Source organism: Leptodactylus fuscus, chromosome 4 (assembly GCF_031893055.1).
Source record: "Leptodactylus fuscus isolate aLepFus1 chromosome 4, aLepFus1.hap2, whole genome shotgun sequence".
NCBI lineage: Eukaryota > Metazoa > Chordata > Amphibia > Anura > Leptodactylidae > Leptodactylus > Leptodactylus fuscus.
In genome coordinates, this window is record NC_134268.1 from 92554911 (window position 1) to 92572252 (window position 17342).

The 17342-nt window shown below is 43.9% G+C and overlaps 1 protein-coding gene across 1 annotated transcript in view; it reads left to right on the forward strand.

Moving 5' to 3' along the window:
* Nucleotides 1-17342, forward strand: part of LOC142200464 (N-acetyllactosaminide beta-1,6-N-acetylglucosaminyl-transferase-like) — a 44388-nt gene that overhangs the window by 1261 nt on the left and 25785 nt on the right. The gene's annotated exons all lie outside the window — the stretch shown is intronic.

The following is a 17342-nucleotide window of genomic DNA, read 5'->3' on the forward strand; positions in this document are numbered from 1 at the left end:
AAGATATGACCTCTATGTAAGGAGTCATTTCGCTGTTGTACATGCTTTATTTACTCTTCCATTGATTCCACAATTATGGTAAATCCTTCCAGAGAGATAGTGTAGGCTGCCAGGACATTGAAAAGTCCATACTCATGTCTCTGTCACATTCACTTGGTTGTGGGCTGCAGCAACACTTCAGTGAAGATGAAACAATAAGCACTGTCCAGGGTATGGCCTAAGAAACAAAATGTGACATCCACAGACACTGCGTTGTAAAGTTACACTATGAAATGTATTGTTCAGTATTTTCAGAATTATCTGCAAGGAAAGAGTCTGCACCAGTCATACCTGCAAAGAGACGTTTAAAGTCTAAGTATAATTTCATTATATTTTATCATGTAAGGGAAATTATTGTAAAAATAGTTTATTAGGTTATTATCTAATCTTTTATTAATAACAGGTTTTGAGGTTTTCCTTTGCAATTGTGTAAATGAGCAATGCTAAGAAAAATCCGTCTTAAGTGAGTACTTCTGGTATGAATGTGTCAGTAAAAAAACTCGTAACAGACATTAATGGAAACTAACTGATGATAATGTGTCCGTTTTTTTAACTGATCCATTTAAAAAAACGGACACACTAGCATCAGTTAGTGTCAGTTAACATTAGTAAGGGCAGATTCACACCTGCGCCCGGTCTCCTCTTTGCAGGTTTCTGTTTCCTGCCCTAGAAACTGGACAGGAGATGGAAACCGGCAGTCAGCTTTCAAACCCATTCACTTGAATGGGTTTGCAAAGTGTCCGCCCGTGAGCGTCTTCTGGTCTCCGCGGCGAAACCGTTTTTTTTTAACCAGACACAAAGTAGGACATGCAGGACTTTGTGTCCGGTTAAAAAAAGAACAAAACGGTTTCGCCGCGGAGACCAGAAGAGGCTCACGGGCGGAGACTAACTGCCGGGTTTCCATCTCCTGTCAGCAGAAGATGGAAACCCACAAAGCAGAGATCAGGCGCTGGTGTGAACCCGCCCTTAGTGTCAGTTAGTCTCCGTTTTTTTATACTGTCCGTTTTTTTTGTGTGTGTGTGTGTGGGGGGGGGGTTGTTTCTGCTTTCTGAGCATGCACAGAAAACACGGACACAAAGTAACGAACAGTAACTGATGGCTATCAGTTACTGTCCATTGTAAATCAGTTGCCCATAGACTTCAATGTTAATAAATAACGGACACTTGCCATCTGTTTTTGATAACGGTCACAAATGTCCTGCATGTAGGATTTTTTGTCCGCTGAAAAAGAACAGACTTTTGATGGATTGGGTGTAAACGGACATATACGGATACTAACGGATACAAAGTAAAGTACCATTGAAATGAATGGAAATTTTAACGGATTTCTGACAGTTCAGCTAGTGTCCGTTGCTAAAATCTTGTAACGGACAATAGTTACAGACACTAGTGACAGTCACCAATGGTAGTGTGAATGCCCCCTATAAAGGCAGGCTCTTCAGCCTCCTCTCCTTTCCCTGCCACATAAGTAGACATAGTGTATGCATCCTCTTTACTGTAAGGTTATAATTTGCCCCTGTTTCCGTTATTTTTACAGTGACCCTCAGTATTGATCACTGACAGTATATATCTCTCCTGTTTCTAACTAAGTAGCCATCCCAACATGCAGGGGTGATCCCTGGGTGTTTGGAATGTGAAATATGGGTTAATTCACAGATTATTACTTGTTATACTTATTATAATGTGTTAACCATATGTTTTATGTGCTCAATGATAATGTTATAATTTAGGATATAAGTAGCAGAGGACATAGACATATTCTATAAATGGAGGACAGTTCATTTCTGTATTATACTACATTCAGGCCCTGTTAATGCAGATCTGTCAGCTGAAAGGTCGCTGCTTTCTACAAACAATGCCACATCTGCCCACAGTTTGCATCTGGTATTGCAGTTCAATGCCAATGAAATAAATGGGGTGCCCTGCAGTTCCACACACTACTGGAGAACAGGTGTAAGACTTTCTTTTATAAAGGCAGCATACCCTATCATAGCTTCATAGATAGACGTAATAATAAAACACCATACACATAATCTCTGTGCAGTCATGAGGGGAGTACCCCTGCCACCTCTCCCTGATATCACTTTTCTGCCTTCATAGGGAGCTGTGTATAGAAAGATAGTTATGTGAATATTTACTGCTGTTTGTCTGAACCATACAGATAAATGATCGTTTCAGTCACATGAAGTTTCCTTGGATTCCCTCCAGAAATTGATCCGTCATTAGCTGTCAGTTGGATTACATCTTTGTGCAGCTTGTGCCGCAGGGATCATAGCACCATTTTAATAATTTGCTGCTTGGAGAGGCAAATAGAAGTGGTTGTTTACTGGTTTACAGGTCACTGGGGGGGGGGGGGGGAGGCATTATAAGGTAAAGGGACATGGACAGCAAAGGTGGTAGGGGCTCTGTTAGTGAAGGGGGAAAGAAGCTGCCATTGGCTTTGTCATAGGTAGGGTTGCCAGCTAGCCTACAAACTACCAGCCTGATTGACATTTTTACCAATATGTCTATACTAGTATTATTTTTACCTTCCTCATTGGAGGCCAGTATTTTTGACGCTTCTCCTGGAACCAAATGGACAGTTACAAAGTTCTAAGGGAGCAGTGTATTGCGCAGAGATCATTATACTGCGTGGAGCCACTAAGCAAGCATTATATTGTTTTGGGCATAACAGTGTGGGAGAAATAATATTTTGTGGGGCATTATACTGTATAAGGACACTAAGGGTGCATTATAACATGTGAGGCCAATAAGGCCCCATTATGCTCCATGAAGGACACTAAGGGGCTTTATACTGTGTGGGGGTCACAAACGGAGTATGATACTGTGTGGCAACATGCCTTTCCTAAATTTCATAATGTAATGCTATTGTAATTTATTCAGATGTTAAGCTAGAGCTTTAAACAATGCCAAAAATATCTGTTGTAAAAATGTATTGAAGAATATACCATAGAAAAACTGCACAAACAGAATCAATTTTCAGCTCTTTGTTCCTGTTATTCTGTTTTATTAACCTCTTCAGGACTGCCCATATACTATATACATCTGAGTGGTCCCTCTCATGTTCTTGAAATCATGCAGCTGCTGAAACAGGGAGCTGGCTGTAACTATGGCTGTAATAAACCATTCCTGCCTTCCCTGATCGCTGTGTACACAGCACTCAATGAGCCCTGTATACATAGGATCATGGTGGCGCCCCTCTGACCCTGGCGGTTACGTGATCTACCAGGAGCAGAGTCTGTTAGTGCTGCTGTTAGAGCTGCTAGACCCTACAGGACCCAGATCAGCTCTATAGTAACATGCAGGAGGCTATATAGTTTTGCACCCTTGGTATCTAGGCCTTCCCCTCCTTGAGAGCTGCAATGTTGTTATATTGCCTATTGTCAGTGTCATCTCATCTCATGATGGGTGCTTTTAAGTAAGGGTGCGGCCAGATACCAAAGGGGCGGATGTACACAGTAGACTAGAGCAGCCTGGCGACAGAGGAATACACTATGTGAGAACCTGTTGCCGATGGCTTATGGGAAGCAGAATATAGCCCCCGGTTCCAGGGAAGATAGTTGTCACAGACCAGAGAGTGTATCCTGCTGCCCGTGTAGAGTTAATAAAGATGCCACTCTGATGTCAGGAGGGAGGCACTACAGCACCATTTTATGCTACCATGTCTCCTCACTCCTTGGTGCCTCATGCTGATGCCCCCCATCACCGCACAGAATCCTGCTGGTGTAGCCCATTCTCAAATTCCCCTGTAAATGCCTAGGAAGGGGAGCACCAGAAGTGGTCCCTGAGTGGATGGGGGCACCTGCAGGTGGATGTGAGAAGGGGGTACACCAGCAGTGCCTCATTCCTGACCTCACTGCAACATCTTCACTGCCTCAGGGGTTCCTGCTGGTGCACCTCTTTCTCAAATTTCCCTGTATGTACTCTCCCCATCACTTTAGTGACTTCTATTACACCCCTTCCTCAGAATCCCCCTACTAGTGACCCTACCTCCTCAAAATTACCTTGCGACAAATGACTGGGCTGACAATGTGTGGATGGGATTAGCCAAAATCCCATCCACTTTTCGGGTACTGTAAAACGCTGTTTTTGCCGCAGCATTTCCTCCACTACAAAATTGTGGCGTATATGTTACCTGGGGCCCCGGCCTCAAATAATTTTTCTTTTATACTGTTTAGTGTATTTAAAGGTATTAGACATAAACCTTATGTTTACTGTAGAGGATCAATGACAGGAAATTAGGATTTGTCATTGGTCAGATAGTTATCGATGATCCAAAATCATATATTCAATGCAATGTAAGACTGGAAATACAAGAGTCACAGAAATGCGTTAAGTGGTTAACAGCACACTCTACACCATGGAAATCATTAACTTTCTGCAAACCTGATTAGCAGTGTGTGACTGAGCTTAACCATGTAAGGCCTAATATATTTATGGTATTGTAACTATACCTGACAGATGGAGTAGTGACACAGATTGGGGCCAATGGTGTTTCCTGGATAAGAGATATAGACCTGACATTTGCCATCTGCAATTTACTTCACTCTTAAGACAACAAAGGACAAACGGTCATGTATCTGTTCTAATAAATGATAATCTCTTTTTTTGCACCAGCTCATTTCCCAGCAGCCGTTTTTTAAAGGGAATCGGTCACCAGTGGGAAGCATATTAAACCAACGACACAGATAGGTCAGGCTCAGTTGTATATAACACCTTTTTCCCCATGAAAATGTGTGCTTCCATTGTAAGTGTCTAACACTGCATAGAGTAAAATAAGAAGGAAACAGATTTCCTTAATAAAAATATATTTCAAAATTTCTTGCATTCACATGTACTATTCATTTATGAAAAGTCATTTCTTAATTGGAGATCTGCATTAAACTTTATAACTCAGCAAACACCCTCTTGGTATGGTGCAGGCACATTCCCGTAGCCTATGCCATGCTATTCCTCCACACATCTGTTGTACATGGTGGCTATTGCTTAAGGGGTTAAGGTAGTCATGCACAAAATTCATCCAAACCTATTAATTGTGGTTTGGATGATTATGTAATACATATGGTATTTTAAGATTCTCCCTTGATGGCAGATGTTAAGGAAAATGAGGATCAAGCATATTGGACTTCAACATGCCTGATCTTTTGGAAAAAAAACTAAAACCCTGCTATAGAAGTCTATCACCTTCTCCCCATTGAAATTACATGCTTGCTTAGTCAAGGATGTGGGAGTCAGGAGGAATAGCTGCTAGGTGATGGAGTGTTTGACCAACAGCTATCTAACACCTCGTTCACATCTGCGTTGGTATTCCGTTCGGGGGAGTCCGCATGGGGACCATGCAGTTAATCGGCATCCCATCGCGGCATCCCGCTCCTGATTAGGCCCGAATGAATGGAACTAAACAGGAGCATGTGTCGAGCTGCGGACTCCGTGGCTGACTCAAGGTAAGCCTCGTGAGCGTCTCCCATTGAAGTCATTGAAATAGCACCTTTTGTTGTTAGACTCCATAACAAGTATTTGTTGCTTTAGTTCTACCTATGTATGTGGACTGATTTGGTAGACAAAGGTGGAATATTGGCTCTTCTTGTACTATTCCAATATTAGTATTTTATACTCTTGTGGGCAACTTTATCTAGTTTATGCTTATACTGTACATTCCTAATGGGATATGAACAATGTATCCTGTAGTATAAAGGTTTTCTTCCCCTATTACACTGACAAGTTTTCTTTAGACATAAGAACTGCACTGAAATTAAACTATGTGCTCCGTGGAGGGTAGGGCAGGGAGTTAATATAAACTATTGAAGATAATCATTAAAAACCACATAATAACGGTTATCACAGTATCCAGTATTTATGGTATGACCTAGATATGGTGAATTACCATGACATAGTTCAGTAGTTTAGTAACTAGAGATGAGCAAACAGTGAAATGTTCGAAGTTTGATTCAAGTAGCCGCTCAATACTCGACTGTTCGATCTAACATCCAACCTCATTATAGTCTATGGGGAATAAATACTCGTTTAGGGGGAAACCACTATGACACCCCAGGAAATGATACCAACACCTCTGGAATGCAACTGGGACAGAAGGGGAAGCATGTCTGGGGGCATCTAACATGCCCAAGTCACTGTATTACGTCGGGATCCCTGTCAGCTTGTGATATGTGTGAGCTGACTTTTTCCCATAGGAATGCATTGACCAGCATTGATTGGCTGAATGCCATACAGATTGAAAAACACAAAGCAATATAGGAACACAATATATGTATAACAATAAATTCATGAGTTCCATTGTGTATTCTACGCCCTATAGAAACATGTCCTTACCAACAAAACACGAACAACAACCACAAAGAAGGGTAAGTATGACATCAGATATGCAACGTACTAATAAAAATCTCAAAAATCTTTATTATAATAATTTACCACATACAAAAGATAGGACAATGTAAAGGAAACAAATGTACACATACAAAAATGGGTGTAGTGGGATGCCACAGCCAATAGCAGTCCCTGTAGATACTGCTAATTTTCCTTACAAAACATCCAAAGTACAAAATATATACTCATATCATGTATTAAAACTCACATGGGTGAGTATTACTGCCCATCAAATACAGCCATATAGGACCTAAATATGAACCCTAATGTTTGTGTTCACCTATTGAAAAGAGCAATGAGTGTTATAATATCAAAATTTGTAGGTCCTGTTTAAATGTATCTTACTTCCTATATACAAAGAGCGGCACAAACATTGCCCTCAGAGGTCCAGTAACCAACATATATTAGGAAGTGGACATGTTGTAAATACAGACCAAAATAATGTGAGCACTCACCCATAAGGGAAGTTGTAAGCAGATCACCAGGGACGGGCACCCACCACCCAAACCCCTGTGGTTGTTGAATGCCATACAGAGTACAGCATTCAGACAATCAACACTGGTTCTGCCAGAGGCTTGTCTGTGAGGAGGCAGAGTCTAATGTCTGAACCCTGCTGCACACTCAGCTCTGCTACATCAGAGATGCGCTGAACCCTGCTGCACACTCAGCTCTGCTGCATCAGCAGAGCTGAGTGTGCAGCAGGGTTCAGCACACACTCAGCTCTGCTTAATCTCCGGTGCAGCAGTGCTACATCTCGGCATATGAATGCATTGACCAGCGTTGATTGGCTGAATGCCATACAGAGTACAGCATTCGGCCAATCAACGCTGGCTCTGCCGGAGGAGGCGGAGTCTAAGGTCGGTCCACATCATTCTCCATTCACCATTCTGGTCCGATATTAGACTCGGCCTTCTCACAGACGAGCCTCCGGCAAAACCAGCGTTGATTGGCCGAATGCTGTACTCTGTATGGCATTCGGCCAATCAACGCTGGTCAATGCATTCCTATGAGAAAAAGTCAGCTCCCGCATATCGCAAGCTGACAGGGATCCCAACCAGATAGAGCCCCAAAGAGCTGGGTAAGTGACATTCCCCCCTAAATAAAGGTAATCCCTAGCTAACCCTGCCTGTACATCTATCCCTGTCTCAAAGTCACATAGTTCACAGTCTCATATGAACCAGATATTAAATCCACTTTTCGTATAAATTGGAGGTCACCTGAATTAGCCAGCCAATTACTTTTTCCGATTTTGTTTCAATGGCTCCGTTGTCGTAGTTCCTGTCCCACCTCCCATGCGCAGTTATAGGTGCAAATAAAGCACCAGGGAACGTGGGAGGGGAAATTTTTAGCGAGTTTGCCACCTGGTGTTCGACTTGAATCAAACATCTCGAACAGCCTGATATCCGATCGAACATGTTCTCGATCGAACGCTGTTCGCTCATCTCTATTAGTAACATATTATTTCCTGTGTAAATGTGTATAAATTGCATGGAAAGGTTGATCTATCTCAGAGAGACCTTCACTCTCTTCCATAGTTGTATATTAACCAGTCCAATCTGATAATGGTTAAAGGTAAAATAAATGACACAGGAATTTATAGAAAACTACCCAAGTGTTCATTTCCCATCCTAGCTAAGCTACTACTCCTTTTAAAAGAAGCTTATTCATGAATATTGATCGTGGATACTGATAATAATCTGAGGACAATGGGAAGAATCTCCATAACTGTTTAAAAGATTGAATTGTATTTTAGCATAAGGCATCTTCAATATGACAGAACTCTCTTAGTATACTAAAGAAAAGTACAGAGCGACTATTTGCATTTGATAAAAATAAAACAGATCTCAATATAAAAATGATCTATACATCTAGTAAAGGTGCCCATAATAGCTTCAATATCGCTTGTCCAACAGTTATTCCTTCTGACGCTGGGTTCACACCAGCGTTCGGCACTCCATTCTCAGGTTTCCGTCTTCTGCTGCAACCTGTCATGCTGAGTCCGGCCGTGAGCGCCGGTGAGTGTTTTATGCTCTCTGCGTTAAAACCGTTTTTTTTTAAAACTGGACACAGAGTACTGCATGTCCGACTCTGTGTCCGGTTTAAAGAAACCGGTTTTGCCGAGGAGAGCATAAAACGCTCACCGGCGCTCAAGGCCGGACACTTTTCAAACCCATTCAAATGAATGGGTGAGAGAGTCCTGCAGGTTTCCTTCTCCTGCCCAGTTTTGTGCAGGAAATGGAAACCTGCAGAACGGACTCCCAGGCGCAGATGTGAACGAGCCGTGACCCATACACATGTACATTTAGTTTGTCAAAGATTGTATGTCTTGCCAACATGCAGAAGGGAGTAGAAGCATATCTCCCTTGAGAATAAAAAGATGGGGTGTAAAAATTTTGCATGCCTGATCGCTTTTGACATCCACATTGCCCATGCCATTCATTAACGGCAGCCGGTTATCACACAATTCTCATTATATGGTATGCTCATTATATGGCATCCCAGTGAGCTGCTGAGATGGCGGAACAATCACAGGTTCGGTGCGAAGAACAAATTCAGCAGCAGGTCAGCTTGGGAGCTGCCAAAACGCCACAGTAGGTGGTTCATCAACACCAACAACATAACAACATGCTCATTATATGGTGTCCCAGCGAGCTGCTGAGATGCCAGAACAATCACAGGCATAGCGCGCCAACTGTCACACACAGCTATACTCCAGGTTTCCATAACAACCCCACCATTTTTATACACTACACCCTTAGCAGGGCCGTGTGGGTGTGCAGAGATGTAGCAGAGCTAGGTATGCTGGGTGTATGCAGAAATGTAGCAGTGCTAGTTAGGCTGTGCGTATGCAGAGATGTCACAGAGCTGGGTAGGCTGTGCAAATGTAGAGATATAGCAGAGCTGTGTCTCTAGAGATGTAGCAGAGCTTAACTCCAAGTAACAACTGATGGCAGGTTTTTCAATGATATCCATACTGAGATACACATGATCACATGATTCATATTCAAACAAAAAATGAAATATACCCGTGCAAAGCCAGGTCCTCCTGCTAAGTAGACTATAATGTGGATAAACTTCAACAGTGAGTCATATATTACCCAGTTTTCCCAGGACCCTGAAAGGCAAAAAGATCTGTCATGATTTTGAAGAAATGATGGAGATTTATTTTATATAACTTTACTTACTCATTATTCTGAAATGCCTAATAGAGCATTATCTGGTATGCTACCCAACTTTCCCAGGACTCTGAAAGGCACATCTGACATTATAGGGCACAGTTATGTGGCAAGGAGTGGGATTTATTTAGGTAAAGTTGTTGTTCAGAATTTCCCATTACAGCCCCACATGCTACGCTACCCAGTTTTTCCAGAATGCTGAAAAGCAAATCAAGTGAGTGTTGCCATGATTTGGGAGCAAGCAGGGGAATTTATTTATTTATTTATTTAATAATTATATTTAGTATTTATTAGTCCTTATTACTGCATTACTAGCTTTCTGAGAACCCTGAAAGGGGAATCCTGGAAAATTATGGTTTGATTATAGTGCAAGATGGTAGAGTTATGTAGGTAAATATAATATTCAGCATTCTCTATTCACAATCTACTTTCCTGTCCGCATGTTCCGTGCTGTTATCTCACGGCAAGTAGTAGTATAGTCTATGGGGTCCGTGTGCTTTCACTGCACACCGCTTGCAAATGCATTCAGTGGTTTGTTCAGGGGGTCCCCATGCAGATTCCCCTGAACGGATTACCGACGCAGATGTGAACCAGGCATAAGGCAGCATCTGAGCAACAGTGAGGAGTGGAGAAGACTGTGGCTTTAAATGTGACATTGCGAGTCAAAAAAAAACCCATTCTGACTTGTCCTGAACAATCTTCTAACCTTATTTATGATCGAGCCAAAGATGAACTTTGGTTATGCAAAGGAATTGCTTGTGTCCTCAGACGATGGCATTGGCTTGTCATTATATTGGGTCCCTGTTTAAAGGTTTCTTTGGCTTCTGCACCTTGTCTGCAGATTAAGAAATATCTTTGCCTAGTTTATTGTTCCTGTGTTATTTTACTCTGTTCCTGATTGCTGAACTTTACCTTTGCCTTGTCCCTGGATTACGACTCAGTGTTGTCTGTGCCCTTGCTCTAGGATTCATTGACTTGTTCCTGTGATTCTGCCCCTATTATCATTATAACCCACCATCTTGCTATCTGTCTGCACCTATTAGAGTATAATCGTGCAGATTAGTGGAATCCTTTGGTTTCCAAACCTCAATCTAGCCAGTTTCCAGTTTAGAGGATCTACTATTAGGTTAGAAATGTAACTAAGGCATCAACTTTATCTTTATACACTGCTGATTTGGGATTTCTCTGTAAACAGGTTGATTTGTGCAGGTACTCACATAAACACAGGTTGCTATAATGTCTACTAAGTATTGCTGTTATACAGAATATACATAGTGGAAGCACTCTGTAAAGATTCTGCAACCCTATTTCATACTCTTATCTTTCTACAAGGCCTTTGCAGACCACTGTGGTGTAGGTCAGTGTGCTATCTGTTCTATCATGGCCAGCATGAGCACATGGTCGTATGCAATATAGATAGATAGATAGATAGATAGATAGATAGATAGATAGATAGATAGGATACCCGCCCCACCTTCCTTTTTTAATATTATATTTACAAAATTGTTAAATAAAGAAGACCCTCCACATCTTCATAGATAAGCTGCATTATAGAAAGTCAACAGTGTGTTGAATTCAGCGCACGGTCGGCTTTCCTGGTATGTGCCCCGATGCTGGAGATATCGTTGCTGTTAATTTTGGCACCAATATCTCCCCACTGCAGGCCTTACAGCTCAGCGTCATCATTGAGCTGTGAGGAACACTCTCCGACTGTACTCTTCCATAGACTTGCACTGTTGGGGGGTTGGGGGGCTGTACAGTCCACTATTCTGATAGTGAGGAAATACCGGTGCTGAAATTCGACAGCACATGCCGGGAATACAAACAGTGCACTGAATTCAGCATTCTGTTGACTTTATAAGCAGTGTATAATAATGCACATCTATGGGGACATGAAAGGTCTTCTTGAAGCTTGGAATGTAATGGTTAATTGTGAAATGGTTTTAGAATTTGACAGCGTATGTGGATTCCTTATTTCATAATATCACCTTCAATAAATAACGAGTTTCACAAGAATACTTGAGTGTCTGAAATACTTTCCTAAGTGGTTTTGGGGTGAAACCCTATCAGAGCACCTTGGAACTAATAAGAGTGTCCTGCATTTTTCTACAATTACTTTCTATGAGTTTGTCACTTATTATGGAGACTAGAGATGAGCGAACAGTGTTCTATCGAACACATGTTCGATCGGATATCAGGGTGTTCGCCATGTTCGAATCGAATCGAACACCGCGTGGTAAAGTGCGCCAAAATTCGATTCCCCTCCCACCTTCCCTGGCGCCTTTTTTGCACCAATAACAGCGCAGGGGAGGTGGGACAGGAACTACGACACCGGGGGCATTGAAAAAAATTGGAAAAAGTCATTGGCTGCCGAAATCAGGTGACCTCCATTTTAGACGAATAGTGGATTTCAAATCCGGGTCATATGAGAATGTGAACTTTGTGACTATGAGACAGGGATAGCTGTACAGGCAGGGATAGCTAGGGATAACCTTTATTTAGGGGGGAATGTTATTAAAAATAACTTTTTGGGGCTCTATCGGGTGTGTAATTGTGATTTTTGTGAGATAAACTTTTTCCCATAGGGATGCATTGGCCAGCGCTGATTGGCCGAATTCCGTACTCTGGCCAATCAGTGCTGGCCAATGCATTCTATTAGCTTGATGAAGCAGAGTGTGCACAAGGGTTCAAGCGCACCCTCGGCTCTGATGTAGCAGAGCCGAGGCTGCACAAGGGTTCAAGCGCACCCTCGGCTCTGATGTAGGAGAGCCGAGGGTGCACTTGAACCCTTGTGCACCCTCAGCTCTGCTACATCAGAGCCGAGGGTGCGCTTGAACCCTTGTGCACACTCTGCTTCATCAAGCTAATAGAATGCATTGGCCAGCGCTGATTGGCCAATGTATTCTATTAGCCTGATGAAGTAGAGCTGAATGTGTGTGCTAAGCACACACATTCAGCTCTACTTCATCGGGCTAATAGAATGCATTGGCCAGCGCTGATTGGCCAGAGTACGGAACTCGACCAATCAGCGCTGGCTCTGCTGGAGGAGGCGGAGTCTAAGATCGCTCCACACCAGTCTCCATTCAGGTCCGACCTTAGACTCCGCCTCCTCCGGCAGAGCCAGCGCTGATTGGCCGAAGGCTGGCCAATGCATTCCTATGCGAATGCAGAGACTTAGCAGTGCTGAGTCAGTTTTGCTCAACTACACATCTGATGCACACTCGGCACTGCTACATCAGATGTAGCAATCTGATGTAGCAGAGCCGAGGGTGCACTAGAACCCCTGTGCAAACTCAGTTCACGCTAATAGAATGCATTGGCCAGCGCTGATTGGCCAATGCATTCTATTAGCCCGATGAAGTAGAGCTGAATGTGTGTGCTAAGCACACACATTCAGCACTGCTTCATCACGCCAATACAATGCATTAGCCAGTGCTGATTGGCCAGAGTACGGAATTCGGCCAATCAGCGCTGGCTCTGCTGGAGGAGGCGAAGTCTAAGGTCGGACCTGAATGGAGACTGGTGTGGAGCGATCTTAGACTCCGCCTCCTCCAGCAGAGCCAGCGCTGATTGGCCGAATTCCGTACTCTGGCCAATCAGCGCTGGCCAATGCATTCTATTAGCCCGATGAAGTAGAGCTGAATGTGTGTGCTAAGCACACACATTCAGCACTGCTTCATCACGCCAATACAATGCATTAGCCAGTGCTGATTGGCCAGAGTACGGAATTCGGCCAATCAGCGCTGGCTCTGCTGGAGGAGGCGGAGTCTAAGGTCGGACCTGAATGGAGACTGGTGTGGAGCGATCTTAGACTCCGCCTCCTCCAGCAGAGCCAGCGCTGATTGGCCGAATTCCGTACTCTGGCCAATCAGCACTGGCTAATGCATTGTATTGGCGTGATGAAGCAGTGCTGAATGTGTGTGCTTAGCACACACATTCAGCTCTACTTCATCGAGCTAATAGAATGCATTGGCCAGCGTTGATTGGCCGAATTCCGTACTCTGGCCAATCAGCACTGGCTAATGCATTGTATTGGCGTGATGAAGCAGTGCTGAATGTGTGTGCTTAGCACACACATTCAGCTCTACTTCATCGGGCTAATAGAATGCATTGGCCAGCGCTGATTGGCCAGAGTATGGAATTCGGCCAATCAGCGCTGGCTCTGCTGGAGGAGGCGGAGTCTAAGATCGCTCCACACCAGTCTCCATTCAGGTCCGACCTTAGACTCCGCCTCCTCCAGCAGAGCCAGCGCTGATTGGCCGAATTCCGTACTCTGGCCAATCAGCACTGGCTAATGAATTGTATTGGCGTGATGAAGCAGTGCTGAATGTGTGTGCTTAGGACACACATTCAGCTCTACTTCATCGGGCTAATAGAATGCATTGGCCAGCGCTGATTGGCCGAATTCCGTACTCTGGCCAATCAGCACTGGCTAATGCATTGTATTGGCGTGATGAAGCAGTGCTGAATGTGTGTGCTTAGCACACACATTCAGCTCTACGTCATCGGGCTAATAGAATGCATTGGCCAGCGCTGATTGGCCAGAGTACGGAATTTGGCCAATCAGCGCTGGCTCTGCTGGAGGAGGCGGAGTCTAAGATCGCTCCACACCAGTCTCCATTCAGGTCCGACCTTAGACTCCGCCTCCTCCAGCAGAGCCAGCGCTGATTGGCCGAATTCCGTACTCTGGCCAATCAGCACTGGCTAATGCATTGTATTGGCGTGATGAAGCAGTGCTGAATGTGTGTGCTTAGCACACACATTCAGCTCTACTTCATCGGGCTAATAGAATGCATTGACCAATCAGCGCTGGCCAATGCATTCTATTAGCGTGAACTGAGTTTGCACAGGGGTTCTAGTGCACCCTCGGCTCTGCTACATCAGATTGCTACATCTGATGTAGCAGTGCCGAGTGTGCATCAGATGTGTAGTTGAGCAAAACTGACTCAGCACTGCTAAGTCTCTGCATTCGCATAGGAATGCATTGGCCAGCCTTTGGCCAATCAGCGCTGGCTCTGCCGGAGGAGGCGGAGTCTAAGGTCGGACCTGAATGGAGACTGGTGTGGAGCGATCTTAGACTCCGCCTCCTCCAGCAGAGCCAGCGCTGATTGGTCGAGTTCCGTACTCTGGCCAATCAGCACTGGCCAATGCATTTCTATGGGGAAAAGTTAGCTTGCGAAAATCGCAAACTGACAGGGATTTCCATGAAATAAAGTGACTTTTATGCCCCCAGACATGCTTCCCCTGCTGTCCCAGTGTCATTCCAGGGTGTTGGTATCATTTCCTGGGGTGTCATAGTGGACTTGGTGACCCTCCAGACACGAATTTGGGTTTCCCCCTTAACGAGTTTATGTTCCCCATAGACTATAATGGGGTTCGAAACCCATTCGAACACTCGAACAGTGAGCGGCTGTTCGAATCGAATTTCGAACCTCGAACATTTTAGTGTTCGCTCATCTCTAATGGAGACACATACTGTAGAAATATGCTTCTCTTTGTAAACAGAGAATAGACTGTCTGAACCTAACTTATTGCAGATAATTCGTAACAATGTCAAGGTATGACTTGTCAAAAATCAGCATTTTATGGTCAGCTAGCCTGATTACCTATAATATATTACCGCAGTAACTGAATACGTGGCTCTAATCTCTATTTAATGTTTAACTATTATTACTCTGACCTGTGATTCACTAGCATTTCTCTTCAATAGAATAAATTACAATACAATGGCTCATAGTTATTATTGTGCACAGAATGTAGTTCAGCTTGGGGCATCTTGGTGTATCTTGATTCATGGGTGTGGCTTCCCAGGAAAAAGGTGTGGCTTAAATTAGACCAAAATAAGACAACTAATACACTCACCGGCCACTTTATTAGGTACACCATGCTAGTAACGGGTTGGACCCCTTTTGCCTTCAGAACTGCCTCAATTCTTCGTGGCATAGATTCAACAAGGTGCTGGAAGCATTCCTCAGAGATTTTGGTCCATATTGACATGATGGCATCACACAGTTGCCGCAGATTTGTCGGCTGCACATCCATGATGCGAATCTCCCGTTCCACCACATCCCAAAGATGCTCTATTGGATTGAGATCTGGTGACTGTGGAGGCCATTGGAGTACAGTGAACTCATTGTCATGTTCAAGAAACCAGTCTGAGATGATTCCAGCTTTATGACATGGCGCATTATCCTGCTGAAAGTAGCCATCAGATGTTGGGTACATTGTGGTCATAAAGGGATGGACATGGTCAGCAACAATACTCAGGTAGGCTTTGGCGTTGCAACGATGCTCAATTGGTACCAAGGGGCCCAAAGAGTGCCAAGAAAATATTCCCCACACCATGACACCACCACCACCAGCCTGAACCGTTGATACAAGGCAGGATGGATCCATGCTTTCATGTTGTTGACGCCAAATTCTGACCCTACCATCCGAATGTCGCAGCAGAAATCGAGACTCATCAGACCAGGCAACGTTTTTCCAGTCTTCAATTGTCCAATTTCGATGAGCTTGTGCAAATTGTAGCCTCAGTTTCCTGTTCTTAGCTGAAAGGAGTGGCACCCAGTGTGGTCTTCTGCTGCTGTAGCCCATCTGCCTCAAAGTTCGACGTACTGTGCGTTCAGAGATGCTCTTCTGGCTACCTTGGTTGTAACGGGTGGCTATTTCAGTCACTGTTGCCTTTCTATCAGCTCGAACCAGTCTGGCCATTCTCCTCTGACCTCTGGCATCAACAACGCATTTCCGCCCACAGAACTGCCGCTCACTGGATGTTTTTTCTTTTTCGGACCATTCTCTGTAAACCCTAGAGATGGTTGTGCGTGAAAATCCCAGTAGATCAGCAGTTTCTGAAATACTCAGACCAGCCCTTCTGGCACCAACAACCATGCCACGTTCAAAGGCACTCAAATCACCTTTCTTACCCATACTGATGCTTGGTTTGAACTGCAGGAGATTGTCTTGACCATGTCTACATGCCTAAATGCACTGAGTTGCCGCCATGTGATTGGCTGATTAGAAATTAAGTGTTAACGAGCAGTTGGACAGGTGTACCTAATAAAGTGGCCGGTGAGTGTAGGTGGTTAAAACAGAGTAGACAGGTTAAGGATGTGACAGATTTATCAATGAACATCAGTAACTATATGATAAATCTGCTACATTTCAGCCAGTGCTAGTAAATGTGAGCCAATATGTTACAAAGACTTTGGTGCAGGTAAGGGTTGGTTCACATTTGCGTTGGTATTCCGTTCGGGGTAGTCCGCATGGGAACCCCCCCAAATGGAATATCAAATGCAATTGCAGGCGCTGTGCAGTAAAAGCACACGGATCCCCATAGACTATAATGGAGAGAACTTGCATATAGGAAAGTAGTTCACAATCTACTTTCCTGTCCGCATGATTCGTGTGGGTAGCACGCAGCAAGCACACGGATCCCATTATAGTCTATGGGGTCCGTGTGCTTTTACTGCACACTGCTTGCAATTGCATTTGGTATTCCGTTTGGAATACCAATGCAGATGAGAATGAGGGGTAAGGCTAGGTTCACATGTACCAAAAATCAGTGGAGAGAAAAGTCCTGCAGAAACCCTACGAGTACCTAACAGACCTACGCAAGTGTGAACCTAACCTTACAAAAATGGAACAACGGAAACAGTTAATGTGTTTCTGTAAACATTATCTTGAATAACTGTAAGATTGCTTTAATAGAAGTTATAGGTATTTTATCTTTTCTACACTTTTCAT